General features: G+C 39.3%; 1 protein-coding gene across 1 annotated transcript in view; it reads left to right on the plus strand.

The window, feature by feature from the left end:
• The first annotated feature begins 904 nt into the window (after positions 1 to 904).
• The window catches only part of chrm3b (cholinergic receptor, muscarinic 3b), a 746,602-nt gene continuing 733,467 nt past the window's right edge, over positions 905 to 14,039 (plus strand). Inside the window, exon 1 of the mRNA XM_087991240.1 lies at positions 905 to 1,083. The gene's annotated coding sequence lies outside the window, so the exon portion shown is untranslated. The remainder of the gene's footprint in view (positions 1,084 to 14,039) is intronic.

Consider the following 14,039-nt stretch of genomic DNA (forward strand, 5'->3'; position numbering starts at 1 on the left):
CCATCTTTTCTCTGTGCTGCAACATTTATTGCCACTCTCTTCCCATATTTTGGATATTTCTGTGATCAGTCTCCCTCAGAATTCCCTTCGGCTCCCAATAAACTCCAAGTTAATTCATTTCACTGAATTTAATAAATTGCTCAGTTTGAATTATTTATTCATCCAAACTGAAACCGAGCATTAAAATCTCACTTATTTTGCATGACTGGATTGTTCATTTTTGTTTTCTGGCAACAGTGCAACGTAACGGGTTTAGTTTTCTGATAAATCAGGATTAACCAGATGTTGATCGAATGGGTAACAGAATGGAGTTAAACTTCCAGCCTCCACAAATGTCAATTTACTGCAATAAGCTTGACTATGCAAGAAAATTCATGTTAAAGAAAGCCTGCCTTTTTGGCGAGGTTTAAATTTACCATCTTAAGTTTGCTTTCCTGCCAGTAAATACTGTGTGGCTTCTGAAAATGTCTGTCACAATCTCAGCCCTGGCTCCAGAGTAATCTTGCAGGATGGATACACTTCCTTTGAGAGATGTTTTTAATCAATCTACTCAGACATGCAATGACACCACCTCTGGAGAAAATAGGAACTCTACCATTGCACTACAAGAGCCCCCAAAAAACCCATTTATGCATGTTTTTCTGTCTGTCAGCCAATCAATCTTATAGATACTTCAAATCACTCTGTTCAGACCTGTTTGACACATTCTTGGAGTAGGTTGGACTTGAACTCAGACCTCTAGAGGTAGAACTATAACTATTGCTTCATTTCTTTTTTTTTAGATTACTTACAGTGTGGAAACAGGCCCTTCAGCCCAACAAGTCCACACCGACCCTCCGAAGAGCAACCCACCCAGACCCATTCCCCTACACCTAACACTACAGGCAATTTAGCTTGGCCAATTCACCTAACCTGCACGTTTTTGGACTGTGGGAGGAAACCGGAGCAAACCCACGCAGACACGGGGAGGATGTGCAAACTTCACACAGACAGTTGCCTGAGGTGGGAATTGAACCCAGGTCTCTGGTGCTGTGAGGCAGCAGTGCTAACCACTGTGCCGCCCACTTCCTTTGATATAGTCAGGTAATAAGCTTTATAGATATAATGAAACCATGCAAGCCAATGTTCAGTCTGTACATAGATGAAAAATGCAAGCAAATGTCTCCTGTTAACCTTATTGTGAAATGTTTCTTAGATGGCCATTTTCCATGGGTGCATGAGGGGATGGGTAAATAGCGCTGTTCCTCTTAATGAGGTACAAATTGAAGGGTTATCGTTAATACATCACAGTTCAGAACACTTCAGATATCAAGCAGTCAGTTCATAATTGGTGTATGTATGACAAGTATTCATGAGAAAAGTAGTGAGGGCCAATTCAAGCATAGGTAAAATTTAATTAGGCTGCACACAGAATTTGGAAAAACACAGCAGGTCAGGCAGCATCTGAGGAGCAGGCGAATCGACATTTTGGGCATAAGCCCTTCATCAGGAATGAGGCTTGTGAGCTGGGGGCTGACAGATAAATGGGAGGGGGATGGTGCTGGGGGGAAGGTAGCTGAGAGTATGATAGGTAGATGAAGGTCCACAAATATCATTCCTGATGAAGGGCTTATGCCCGAAACGTCTATTCTCCTGCTCATCAGCTGCTGTCTGACCTGCTGTGCTTTTCCAGCTCCATACTCTCGACTCTGATTTCCAGCATTTGCAGTCTTCACTTTCTCCTTGCAAATAGAATTTAATAAATAGCTGCAGATTTATTGCTTCAAAATATATACGTTGGGACATAAAATACAAAAAAAATCAAGAAATACACAAAGCTTACAAAAAGTACCCATGCCTTGCATTGTGGCGTTGATGGGGGGGTGGTGGTGGGGGTGGGGAGAAGCCTTCTATCTGAGTTTAGCATTTCTCATTGTTGTTTGCTCATACTTTTGTAAAAGCAAGCTTCAGCAGCTGGTCCAAACATCCATTGATATATTGAGTTCTGTGATTATGTTTTTTAATGCACTTTATCTTGCTGAAAGTTGCTTTGCATAAAGATGTGGACATAAATGAGACGGGATATTATTGGTACAGGATAACTTTGTTTTGGCTAAATTCCCTACTTGAACATTTTTTTGGAATATATCTGACAATGCCTGGTCTTGCTGCAAGTCAATCGGTTCATGTTTCAGTAACTGATTTCATCACCAACCGTATTTAGTGAGGTATTTTCCCCTCCCTGCATTTGGCAAGAGAGGTGGCACAAAGCTGAAATAATTGCATGAGTTGGGTATGGAGAGAAACCAACTCCCTTCTTGTCACCTCAACAATTAAATATCAGGTGAGAAGTTCCATGGATGATTTTCTCCACTTGCCAGCAATTAAAGCTTTTAATTTATTGTTAATTGATTAATTATTACTTAAAGCCTTCAATTACTCACGCCCCGGTGGATGAGAATGGTGGCAGTTTTCCTGACTGGGAAAATAGGATGATGTCTCTGCCAATGTTTGTTGCAGGTGGACCTCCATTTGATCCAATATGAGAGTAGTTGGAGGAATGGATGGTGGGCAAAGGGGTGCCCTTTGAAAGCCACGTTGCCTCTGACCCTCTCAGTTCCCTTTCCCCAACCATCAAAACCATTGTAAATGTGCTGTGACCATTGGTAACAGGCAAGAGCAGTCCTTCAGCAGGAGTTTTGTCATTTCAATGCGAAGCAATTGAGAATAAGGGACACGACTGCAACTGGAATTCAAAATTCACATATGGTGCATAATTTCAGCCATTGCATTGCTTGTTTCTCAGAACCTGCCTAGCCTATTTAGTACCTAAGATACCTCGCAGGAAGTTGAATGCACAATTTCAGCCAAAATATACCACTTCCCACAATTGGGGGAACAAAAATTACTATCCAATAATCCCATCTGAAAGTATGTGGATTCACTTTAGACTGGTGAAAATCCAATTTTCAATCCCATTACATTGCAATAATTCTAAACTCTATTACTTAGATAAGTAAACTAGGCAAGTGAACCAGGTGGACACTACACATCAGTAAAAGCTCAGTCACTTGGAGAAGATTAGAAGCTTGTTATGTGCTTGTTATGTGCAGTGCTATGACAACAAGTTCACGTTTTACTGCATGGGGAATACTTCAAATATGTTTCACTCTCAATACTAGTCAGTGATCTCCAGCAACATAAAATATAGTGTTTCCTAGTTCAATAAGAGGGGTTCGAATTTTTAAAGACAATGCTTGTTTTCATTGCTCTATGAAGACGTTACTAGTCTCCCAAATATCAAGATTGAGGCCAATCTCATCTGTGCCATTGATTAATTTATCACTTCCCAAACACATATTTATGAATACACTGTTTTGATGATGCTGTTTATTTTCCATTGAACTGCCTTGAGATCTGAAATGCAAGCAAAATGCTGCAGAAACTCAGCAGGTCACCGGCTGCCTCTGGGTGAGCACATCAGAGTTAATGTTATGAGTTCAATCTGAATATTCTTCAGAATCCAGTTCCCAGAATGGAGTTCTGAAGAAGAATTGCATTAGACTTCAAGTATTATCTCTGATTCTCTACAGATTCTTCCAAATGTTTCCCCAGCACTTACTGCTTTTATACCTTGTGAGTTATCAGGGAGGTGTTTCCATTTGGATAGGGTGACCTGCTATGGAATCTTATCCAACAGTTCCAAATTTGCAATTGTATTTATACAGCACAGATGGAGGCCAATTGGCCCGTCATATCAATTCAGCTCTTCACTGGAACAGTCCTAAATTAATTTTTTTTTCTCAAATTCTATATTTGCCTCAAACAGTTAGAGTCACAAAATTCCTACACTGCAGATAGAGGAGATTTGGCCCATCAAGTCTGCACTGACCCTCTGAAGAGCATCCCACTCAGACCCATCCTCCTACGTTATCCCCATGATCCCACATTTGCCATGGCAGGTTCAACTAGCCTATATGTCTCTGGACACCACAGAGACATTTAACATGGCCAACCCACTTAACCTGCACATTTTGGAACAGTGGAAGGAAACCTGTGCGGACACAGGTAGAACATGCAGACGTCAAACAATCACCCAAGTCTGGAATCGAACCAAGGTCTCTGGTACTGTGAGACAGCAGGGTTGAACCACCATGCTGCCTCCACTTCTCTTTAAAAGCTAAATTAGCCCTGCCTTAACTTTCACTGACCTTGCATTTCATGCACTTGGAGCCACCTTCTTTAGAAGATATCTCCTCGCTTTTTCTCTCACTATCTCAGTGGCCAAATTCACCAGAGATAAGATTACCATAATCAAACTTACAGTGTAATGTAATTCTAGACATGTGAAAATTTAATTTGATATCCTTGCCTTCACTACACCCAATCTTATCTAGTCTCATATCACTATTTGTGGTCTCTATTCCTCTGACTCCAGACAGCCAACTCTTTGATGCTCCCACAACACTGCCATTTGCCTCTGGTTGTTTAATCATTATGTTATTGGTCTTTGGACGTTCCCTGTATTTTATTTTGGGATCACCTTTGCTTCCTTCAACAACATCCTACAATTCTCACCCTGTCCAATTCATTCCTGCCTCCATCAAATTTATACCTTATTCCCATTAAGTGATCAACACTTAATTGTCATATGGATGGAACATGATTAAAACCTACTTTGTGTAGAGCAAGATTTTGCCATTTCAACAGATATCTCCAATCTACCATCCCATTGCAGTGTCTCTCAACAGAATGGATGGCCAGCTGTAAGATGTCGAACCGAAGAATATGGTACAAAAACTGAATAATATATAAAATGAAAATAATGTGGAGGAAGAAAACATATGAGTTATGGAACAAGGTGTCAAAACCCAAATTAATTTCCTAAAAAGCTAGCCAGGTTCTCAGAGTAAGTGACATATTTAATGATGACAGGAAGTTTTAAATTGAAAGAAATTAAGTCATTAACATTCAGAAAATGGGATTGGAAAGTGATAATAGTCTTCAGCCATGATTTATGTTTGTAGGTCTTAGAATTATGGTCTAATTAGGGATATAACCATTTTCATGAAGTAATTCCAATATCTGTTAATTGGGTGTAATTAGTTGTATATATTTTCTTGTGAATGTGAACGATTAGAGTGCTGCGGAGTTAATTAGATCCCCTCCCACATTACACTTTGATGGCATTTATTGACTCTTTTCACTTGATAAAGAAAAGTAGAATGCTGCTCTGATGGGATTTTTAGAAATTTGAACTATTTGATAGAGTAGGTGTGAAGGGGATGAAGTTATACATCTCTCCAGGGAATGGGCTGTGACCTTGGGGTGGAGAGGGAGTGAAGTTTTAGAGGGTTCTAATGGGTGGTCAGTGACACCATGTCGGCTGCATAGTGGCCCAGAGGTTAGCACTGCTGCTTCACAGTGCCAGGCATCTGGGTTCGATTCCAGCCTCGGGGAACTGTCAGTGTGGGATTTGCACATTCTCCCATGGGTTTGCTTTGGTCTCCTCTCACAGTCCAAAGATGTGCAGGTTAGTGGATTGGATACGCTAAATTGCCCATACTGTTCAAGGATGTGCAGGCTGGGTGGGTTAGTTGTTAGTTGTGGGATGCTGTTTAGAGTCAGTGTGGACTCGATGGGCTGAATAGCCTTGTTCCCACGATATAGGGATTCTGTGATTCTATGTTCCCTCATCTATCCACCTTCACTGGGATTTCAGTAATAACCAAAAGGTGGCCTGTCTATTCTTGGGCCAATTGAAGTCCAACTTAAGAGATTGACTTAGTTCTGTTGCTTGTGTTTTGCCTGTGATGGGATCACAAAGCCAATGATGCACACTTATGACCAAATGGTGGGGTGAGGTGAGGAGGGCCTCTCTTTTTTGGGCATCTTTTCCTAACATGTGTTTCCCCCACCCTCTACCATGGTACTGCACATCTCTAGTTGGTCTCCTGGTACAGTGCCTGCCAGACTGACCCTGGCCAAGAGATTCTCTCCTGCTTATCTTGTTATCCTGTCCCAGGGGCAATAAAGGTGAGAGAATGAGTGCCTAAGCAGCTGAATACATGATCATAGATGGCAAGACAGTTATAACTGGAAATATTCAAGGGGCTAGACTTAGAGGAACACTGTAATTCTGGTAGGCTGGAAGGTTGGAGAAGATTAGAGTCAGGAGAAACCAGGCCACCAGAATAACAATAACAAAAATTATAAAACTCAGGGTTTGATTAACTAGGAACTGGTCACTATCCAATGAGGTAACTCCTGTGGAACAGTGGAAGTCTGCCTGCCTCTGGGTAAGGAGGCATAAGCTCACGTCTTACATATTCTAGAGCCGAGCATTAACACCTCTGAACACGTTGATTAAAAATATCTACAGTCAATGATGTTGGGGCAATCAGTGAATGGACTTTGTCAGAGTCAGGGCAAGGCAGTATACTTTTCGCTGGCCTCATGGTTATAGAACTGGAACTTGGGAGGCTGCTCAGGAGCACTTTAAGGTAGTTAAATCTCAATGTTCATACTTATCATCATCAACATAATGTTAAAATAATCATTCTGAGGCAAAACCTTGTGGAAATAACCCTGTCTTTTCGAGGCCATTTCATACGGCCTCCCTCTCTCACTTTGATTTTTATTTCAATTCAAAAGCCCTTAGATCTGAGCAACTGGTAAGTTCTGCATTGCAGATTCATGAAATGAGGCATGAAGTTGCGACACTGCTTTTTATTACCTGTTTCTTCAGATCCATTTGAAGCACATACCATTGTGGTTGTCTTCACCGTAACAGTTTCACTCCAAAAGTTCTTCTTACTTGGGACTTAGTTATTGATACTGAGTGAGGACATGCCATACAATGTCTTTGCCAGAAGATAGGTTCGGTCTTGATAAACAGGATGGGCTTATTGGATAGTACTTATTGGCTAGCAGCATTGTAGTTGAGTTACATGAGAGCCCCAACTGAGGTTACACTTCAGAGGGAATACACAGAACCCTATGAGCAGGCTGTTCGACCCATTAAATCCACACCCAACCTCCAAGTAGCATCCAGACCCAACCCTGCTCCCTGTCCCTGCATCCCTACAATCCTCCTAACCTACCTATGGCCAGTCCAACTAACCTACACATCTTTGGACTGTGGGAAGAAACTGGAAAACCTGGGGAAAACTTACACAGACATAGCGAGAAGGTGCAAAGTCCACACAGACAGAGTCTTGGAATTGAATCTGAGTTCCTGGTGCTGTGAGGCAGCAAGTGATAACCACTGAGCCACCGTGCCGCCCATTACTGCTCCTAAAACGTTCTAGTACGTAACTTAGAGACAACTAAACAACTTCACAGCTTCTCTCAGGAAGTCTTTTATATCTTGAGGTTATCTTGCAATATCAGAGGACCTTTTTATGTATGAAATATCTTCTACAGCATCACGTACCAATTCTCAACTGAAAAGATTGACAAGACCTGTCTCCCACATTACCTTGCACCTTGGGGGGAAATAAAAGAATGATGCAATTAATATTTTCTTTGCTTCAGTGAAGTCCATAATTTGATTGACAGCAGACGTTCAGCAGGGAGAGAATAACAGGGGCTAAGTATATTTCCATAATATGTTATATTAGCAAGTAGTCCTCATAGGTTTAGCGCAGTCCCTATGGAATTAGTATTTTAGTCAGCTGACCTCTTCAATCGAACACAATCTTGTGAAGTAAAAGCACAGCTTCTCCCCTTAGGCTTCAAAAACACAAGTTGTAAAATTGTTTCTAAGACTTGAGACTGTCTGATTTCTTGAAGAATGTTCTCCCAGTGCTTTTTGAAGTTCAAAGGCCAAAACACAGTAATGGCTTCCTTTTGGAGATGAACTAAATGAAGCAGGGTCCAATAAAATAGGAAACTGTATTTGGTTTGAGGAAGGGTTTAATGCACAGTGTGGCTTTTTCTTGTCCTAAGAATCTTCTTTGTTGAAATCAATTTGTTTATAAAACCTCATAGTCATCATTATTCAATGTATAATGCTTTAAAGATGTAAATTAGTTTTATTGCATTATAATAAGAGGGTTCATTCCTTTGTGAAGGTTTTGGATGTATATGATGTGTTAACAGAAAAGGAGGTGTGCATCAGACATCCAAAAGAGCCATAATGTGTCTCCATTAGACGAAAGCAGTTGGTTATGTATAGCTGTAGGGTAGCCACTATACAAGCATGGTGTAAGGTGAGGAGATTGTAAAACCCATGGGCTCGCACAGTCTGCATGGATTTTGAACCACAGACTTTATTCTGGAATAAACTCAAGTCATCTGGCCAATTGAACTAACCAACTGTCAGCTAGCACTTAAATAGTAGTCACTGTTTGGGATGGACACCCCTCTGGTAGATTAAAACCCCACCATGATACCATGACTAGTGTGATCAAAGGTAGTTCTGTTATGGGCATACCGAGGACATGACTAGTGCCACTTATGTAAGTTATTTCTTTTTTTTAATTCAAATGTTACAGATGTCAGCTTTCAAACTCTTGGTAAATAAGAAATGGTGGATTTGTTTTTGTGATGTGGAGAAACATTGATGCACCCAGATAGCATTTAGATCAGTTAACCATTACTGCATCACGTAGCCGTTTGGAACAGCAGTTCTGAAGAAGGGTCACTGGACCTGAATCATTAACTCTGCTTTCTCTCCACAGACACTGCCAGACCTGCTGAGTTGATCCAGCAATTTCTACTTTTGTTTCCAATTTTCAGCATCCACAATTCTTTGTTTCAGTCTAATATAGAATGATTAATGTTCAAAAAGAAAGCCATATTATGAGAATGTATTTTTCAAAAATAAAAAGTCTGTGAAGAAATTAGAAGCTGCCTAGATTCATAATGGTCTTGAGAATGACTGAGGGATTAAGTCAGCAGCTCCAGATCAAGGGGAGAGGAACGTTGTAAAACAAGTCCTGAAAAGTAGATGGCACAGATCCGAAACTTGCTGATAAAGTGGGAGCTGTACTTCAGAGATAATCTCCCTAAGAAACAATTTAAAGTTCCAGATATATCTAAGAAAATGCATTCCACTTTCCTTTAATGCATAGCCAAACTGCACTACTTCATATGCATCAAGTTTCTTTCTCAGTATAATCGGAAAAAACATAGCTATAACTTGTTTTAATAAATTTGCAGTCTGATCAAATTAACTTTCTTTTACAAAACCAACACTGACGGAAAACTGACTTCAGCAAGATAATATTCCCTTCTAGTGGATCACAATGACCATACAGTAACTTGGAAGTTGAGTTGTATTGTTTGAAGATATTTAATCAAATCTGCTGCCTTCCTCCAGAACTCTTGAACTGTGCTGTTTTAATCTAATTATTAGATTCGAAACCTACAAGTTCAAGTAGAACTCTGGATTAGATCCAATGAAATATAATTTGCTATTCACCATTTTGAGGTGGTCTGTAAAACTAGCAGTTCACACTCTCCTGTCAGTTTCCAGACATGCATGTCAGATTAGATTGCCTTAAATATGTTTTGCTCAATATGTTTGTACAAAGTTTCAGGAGTCTGGAACAGTTTAAGTATCATAAAGAATGAAACATATGTACACATGAAAGTTAATCTAAGAAAGACCTTCACTAATTCCCATTCCTCAATAAAGTTTTGGCATGTATTGACAAACTAACTGCAATCACTGTGCTGATGCTGCTTTGTGTATGGTTAACTGTCCTGCAGTACTCTGTATTTCTCTAAATGCACTTTACAATGTTTTAAGAAATTGACAGAAATGTGAGTTCATAAAAGCTGTTTAACAAATAAATTTCATTTTGTGCAAATTTGGAAATATTCCTGAAACGGCAATGGCATTACCTGACTTTGAATGTTGTAACATCGAAAAGGTAGAGCAACAAACAGGAACAACATACTTGACGAAATAAGTTTGAGTTTCCACTTTGAAGGAAGTGTCTTGAAGTAATCCCACTGCCCTGCTTTCATCTTCTGTTGAGATGATTGTCTGCAGATGCAATTGTTTCCATCTCAAATATTCCGTTTTGTGAACTATTGCACACTGGAACAACTCACTGCAAAATAAATAGCTCCTCAGTCCTCTTCTTCTCTTGATTGTGTTTTTTTTAAAATCAATAACTTTTATAATTGATGCAAGACAGGAGGGACTGGTTGAATTTTTATTTTAAATTAAAACCTCTCTCGAAAAATTCAGCAAACTGTGCATCAGGTGAGCAGAACAGGACTGAGAAATAGCTCAGATGTAATCGTCATTGAAAAAAAAATTGTCAGACCACAGCATCCAAATAATAAAAGGAGAATTGAGCACTCATTCAGGCCAGAATTTATTTTCCAGGATAATTTAATGTCTACAGATCAAAACCAGATTTTGTTTTCCCTTCTGCAGCCTTGAAATCATTAGTAATTATCAATAACCTGCTGTCAACCTCTGTGCTCTTATTTTGTACATCAGTGCGTGATGTGTTTGTAAGGCTATGCTAATGCTGCAACTGGTAAACTTAGATTGGCATTACTCATCCATGATGCAGAATCAGCAGACTCTTTTATAGTGCACACTAACCTCCAATTGACCCATATAGAAGAAAAAGATTGCTACAAACATAGAATCCCTACAGTGTGGAAGCAAGACATTCAGCCTATTGGTCCACACAAACCCACTGAAGAGCATACCACCCATCTACCCTATAACCCTGCATATTCCATAGCTAATCCATCTAGCCTGCAACATTCCTGCATAATTTCACATGTCCACTCCACCTAAGTTGCACATTTTTTGACTGTGGGAGGAAACTGGAGCACCTGAAAGAAACCCACACAGACACAGGGAGAATATGCAAACTCCACACAGGCAATTACGGAGGGTGGAATTCGAAACCAGGTCCCAGGCACTGTGAGGTAGCAGTGCTAACCACTGAGCCACTGTGCCACCCTAAAGCAAATGAACCCCTCAAGCAATACACACCTGTGACTTTTACACAAAACATATTTGTCATGAATTTATTAATTAGCCAAATGTGTTATTTCAATGTTGTAGCGAGTATTTCCTACATTATAAACAATAATTTTAACTTTGGCTGAGATATTGTACCTGGTTTCAGCATGTCAGATTAGAATTGCCCTAAATAGGTTTTGCTCCATATGTTTGTACAAAGTTTAAGGAGTCTGGAACAGTTTAAGTACCACAAAGAATGAAATCTACATACACATGAAAATAAATCTAATAAAGACTTTCACAAACACACATTTCATAATAAATTTCTGGCATGTATTGACAAAGATTTTTGAAGCTAACTGTAATCACTGCACTGGTGCTGCTTTGTGTATGGTTAACTGTCCTGCAGTACTCTGCACTTCTCTAAATGCAATTTGAAGAAATTTTCAGAAATGCATGTTCATCAAAGTTGCTAAACAAATAATCTGCATTTTGTGCAAAGATGGAAATATTGCCAAGGTACAGAGAGAGCTAAATGGCCAATCAAGGGGAAATTACTCTGCTAATTGAGACAATTATATGCAAATAACGATGCTGCTCAATGTATGAAATGAAGATAGGCTTAATCAGTAAAACACTACTTGGGTAATTCAAGGGCTCTTGTGATGCAATGAGAGTGTCCCTATCTCTGGTCCAGATAGTTTGGGTTCAAGTCCCACCTGCCTCAGTTGTGTGATGGGAGGTACCTGAACATGTTGATTAACTTAGTTACTTTTGCATATTCATCAACAAAAGAGTATCTGGGTAATTCAAGGGCTGTTATGACGCAGTGGCAGTGTCCCCACTGTCTGAATTCAAGCCCCAACTTGGCTTGCTCGTGTGTTGTGATGTGTTTGAAAGGTTGATTAAAATATCACAGTTTTGGATATTTATCAGAAAAAGGTATCTATCAAGAACTTTAGCATAGAGAACTTGTTTTCCATCTTATCTAGTGTAATACAAATGGGAGAATGGTCTCACACCTTTATGAGCTGTAACTAGTAAAATAATAACTCAGATTAATGAAAAAGGTCAGCTAGAAATTAAGCAGTGTAAGATAAGTATGTGCACATTTAATGTACTTGCAAAAGATTTACTTTCCTTCAATTTGAATTGAATCATTGATCTGTTTGTTTCAAAGGAATTAACATCACTAAGAAAATCATGGATATTGTGACTTCATACCATTGACCAGATGGTATCACACACCATAATTTATAAATTTACATTAACAAGTAAGAAGCACTGAGAAACCTCATAAGTAAACTGAGTGTACTTCCCTTTCTGCCTCTCAACCTGAGCAGGTAACCACTTGACAAAATGAGTTTTCCTGCCTCAGAGAGGAAAGGGTGAGGAAGATGTGTGAAGAAAGGCAAAGTTATTCCATGAACAATAATCTAAGCTTTAAGTCTAGAAAATCATATTGATTTTGCAAAACTGTGGCAAAGTTAATGTTCCTCATGTTCCTTCTTGACCTTTCCACAGTCTTTGAAATATCCTCTTCCTCCAACACCTCTCCACCATCATCCAACTTCCATTTTTATTTGAGATAGTTCTGATGAAGGGTCACTTGACCCGAAATGTTAACTATGATTTCTCTCCACAGATGCTGCCAGACCTGCTGAGCTTTTCCAGCAATTTCTATTTTTGTGTCTGATTTACAGCATCTGCTGTTCTTTCGGTTTTCATTCTTATTTATTTAGTGTGGCCTATGAATTAGAGGAGGTAATGGCTTAGTTGTTTTATTGCTAGCCTATTAATCCAGAGATCCAGGTAATATTCCAGGGATCTCTGCCATGGTAAATGTTGGAATTTGAATTCAATAAAAGTCTGGAATTGGGAATCTAATGATGACCAGGTAACCATTGTCAATTGTTGAGGGAAAAATATATCTGGTTCATGAATGTCCTTTAGGGAATGGACCTACCATCCCTTACCTGGTCAGACCTACATGTGACTCCAGACCCATAGCAATGATGACATTGTTAAAAAGGTACTTTTGCTGTTAAGTTTCAACCTTAATTTTCCATGACAACTTCAATGAGCAGTTAATACGCAGTCAGCAAGTCCTTCAAAATATCAAGGAGACGAACATTGAGCTGCTCTTTCAGAGAAGCAAAATAAGTGATACAAAGTAATCAGCAAGTTCAAGGGATTTATAACTTATCGTGCATCTCCTAACTTACTAAATTCAGAAAAAGGCTTGATGAGGGCTAAAATACTTTATGCAAACTTACACAGTTTAAGAGTTATTTTGTCTTTAATGTTTGGAAAGAGGATTATTTTACAGCAAAAGAAAATTGAAAAAATGCTGGAAAACCTCTGCAGGTTTGACAGCATTTGTGGAGCGAGAAAGACAATTAACATTTCGATTCCAATATGACTCTCCTTTGGAATTTCAATGTTTGCAATGCAGTGCTTTTGATCGAGTTTTACAGCTTCTGTTAGAATTGTACCCAAATTGGGCTGAGTGCAATCGGTAGACCTCCAGTACAATAAGCTACACTACACAGGACAAGAAGTCTTCGTACAGACACTGCACAAACAGCTTGATTAACCTTTTCCAGCCTTCATTTATAGACGCAGTAGCAAATTAGCCTTGGCTGAACTTGCATCAACAAGTTTGTTTTCTTAGAAACCTTATTTTAGTGACAGATTTGCACCACATGCAAAACACCATTAACATTCCTATTATCATAACCATTTACCTGAACACTAACATAATGGGAGTAAGCAAATTAGCCCTTTTACAAACAAGCAACATGAGGTAAGAAAATGATTGAAATCAGCATGGTTCAACCTTCAATGCTGTTTAATATATAACTGAAGAGTTCTTGGAAAAAAATAATACTGTTTTTGCACTTAGTTTTCAATTGAGGAAATTTACTTTGCTCATCATGATGTAACTCAATTAACCTGACTAAGTTTTATTGAGAATAAATAATCATAGAATCCCTACAGTCTGTAAACTGGCCCTTCAGCCCAACAAGTCTACACCGGCCATCCAAAGAGTGACCCACCCACACCCATTTCCCCACCCTATATTTATCACTGACTAATGCCCCTAAACTACACATCC

The sequence above is a fragment of the Chiloscyllium plagiosum genome, unplaced genomic scaffold (assembly GCF_037043375.1).
Source record: "Chiloscyllium plagiosum isolate Xiang-an unplaced genomic scaffold, Cpla_swu_hap1 HiC_scaffold_10, whole genome shotgun sequence".
NCBI lineage: Eukaryota > Metazoa > Chordata > Chondrichthyes > Orectolobiformes > Hemiscylliidae > Chiloscyllium > Chiloscyllium plagiosum.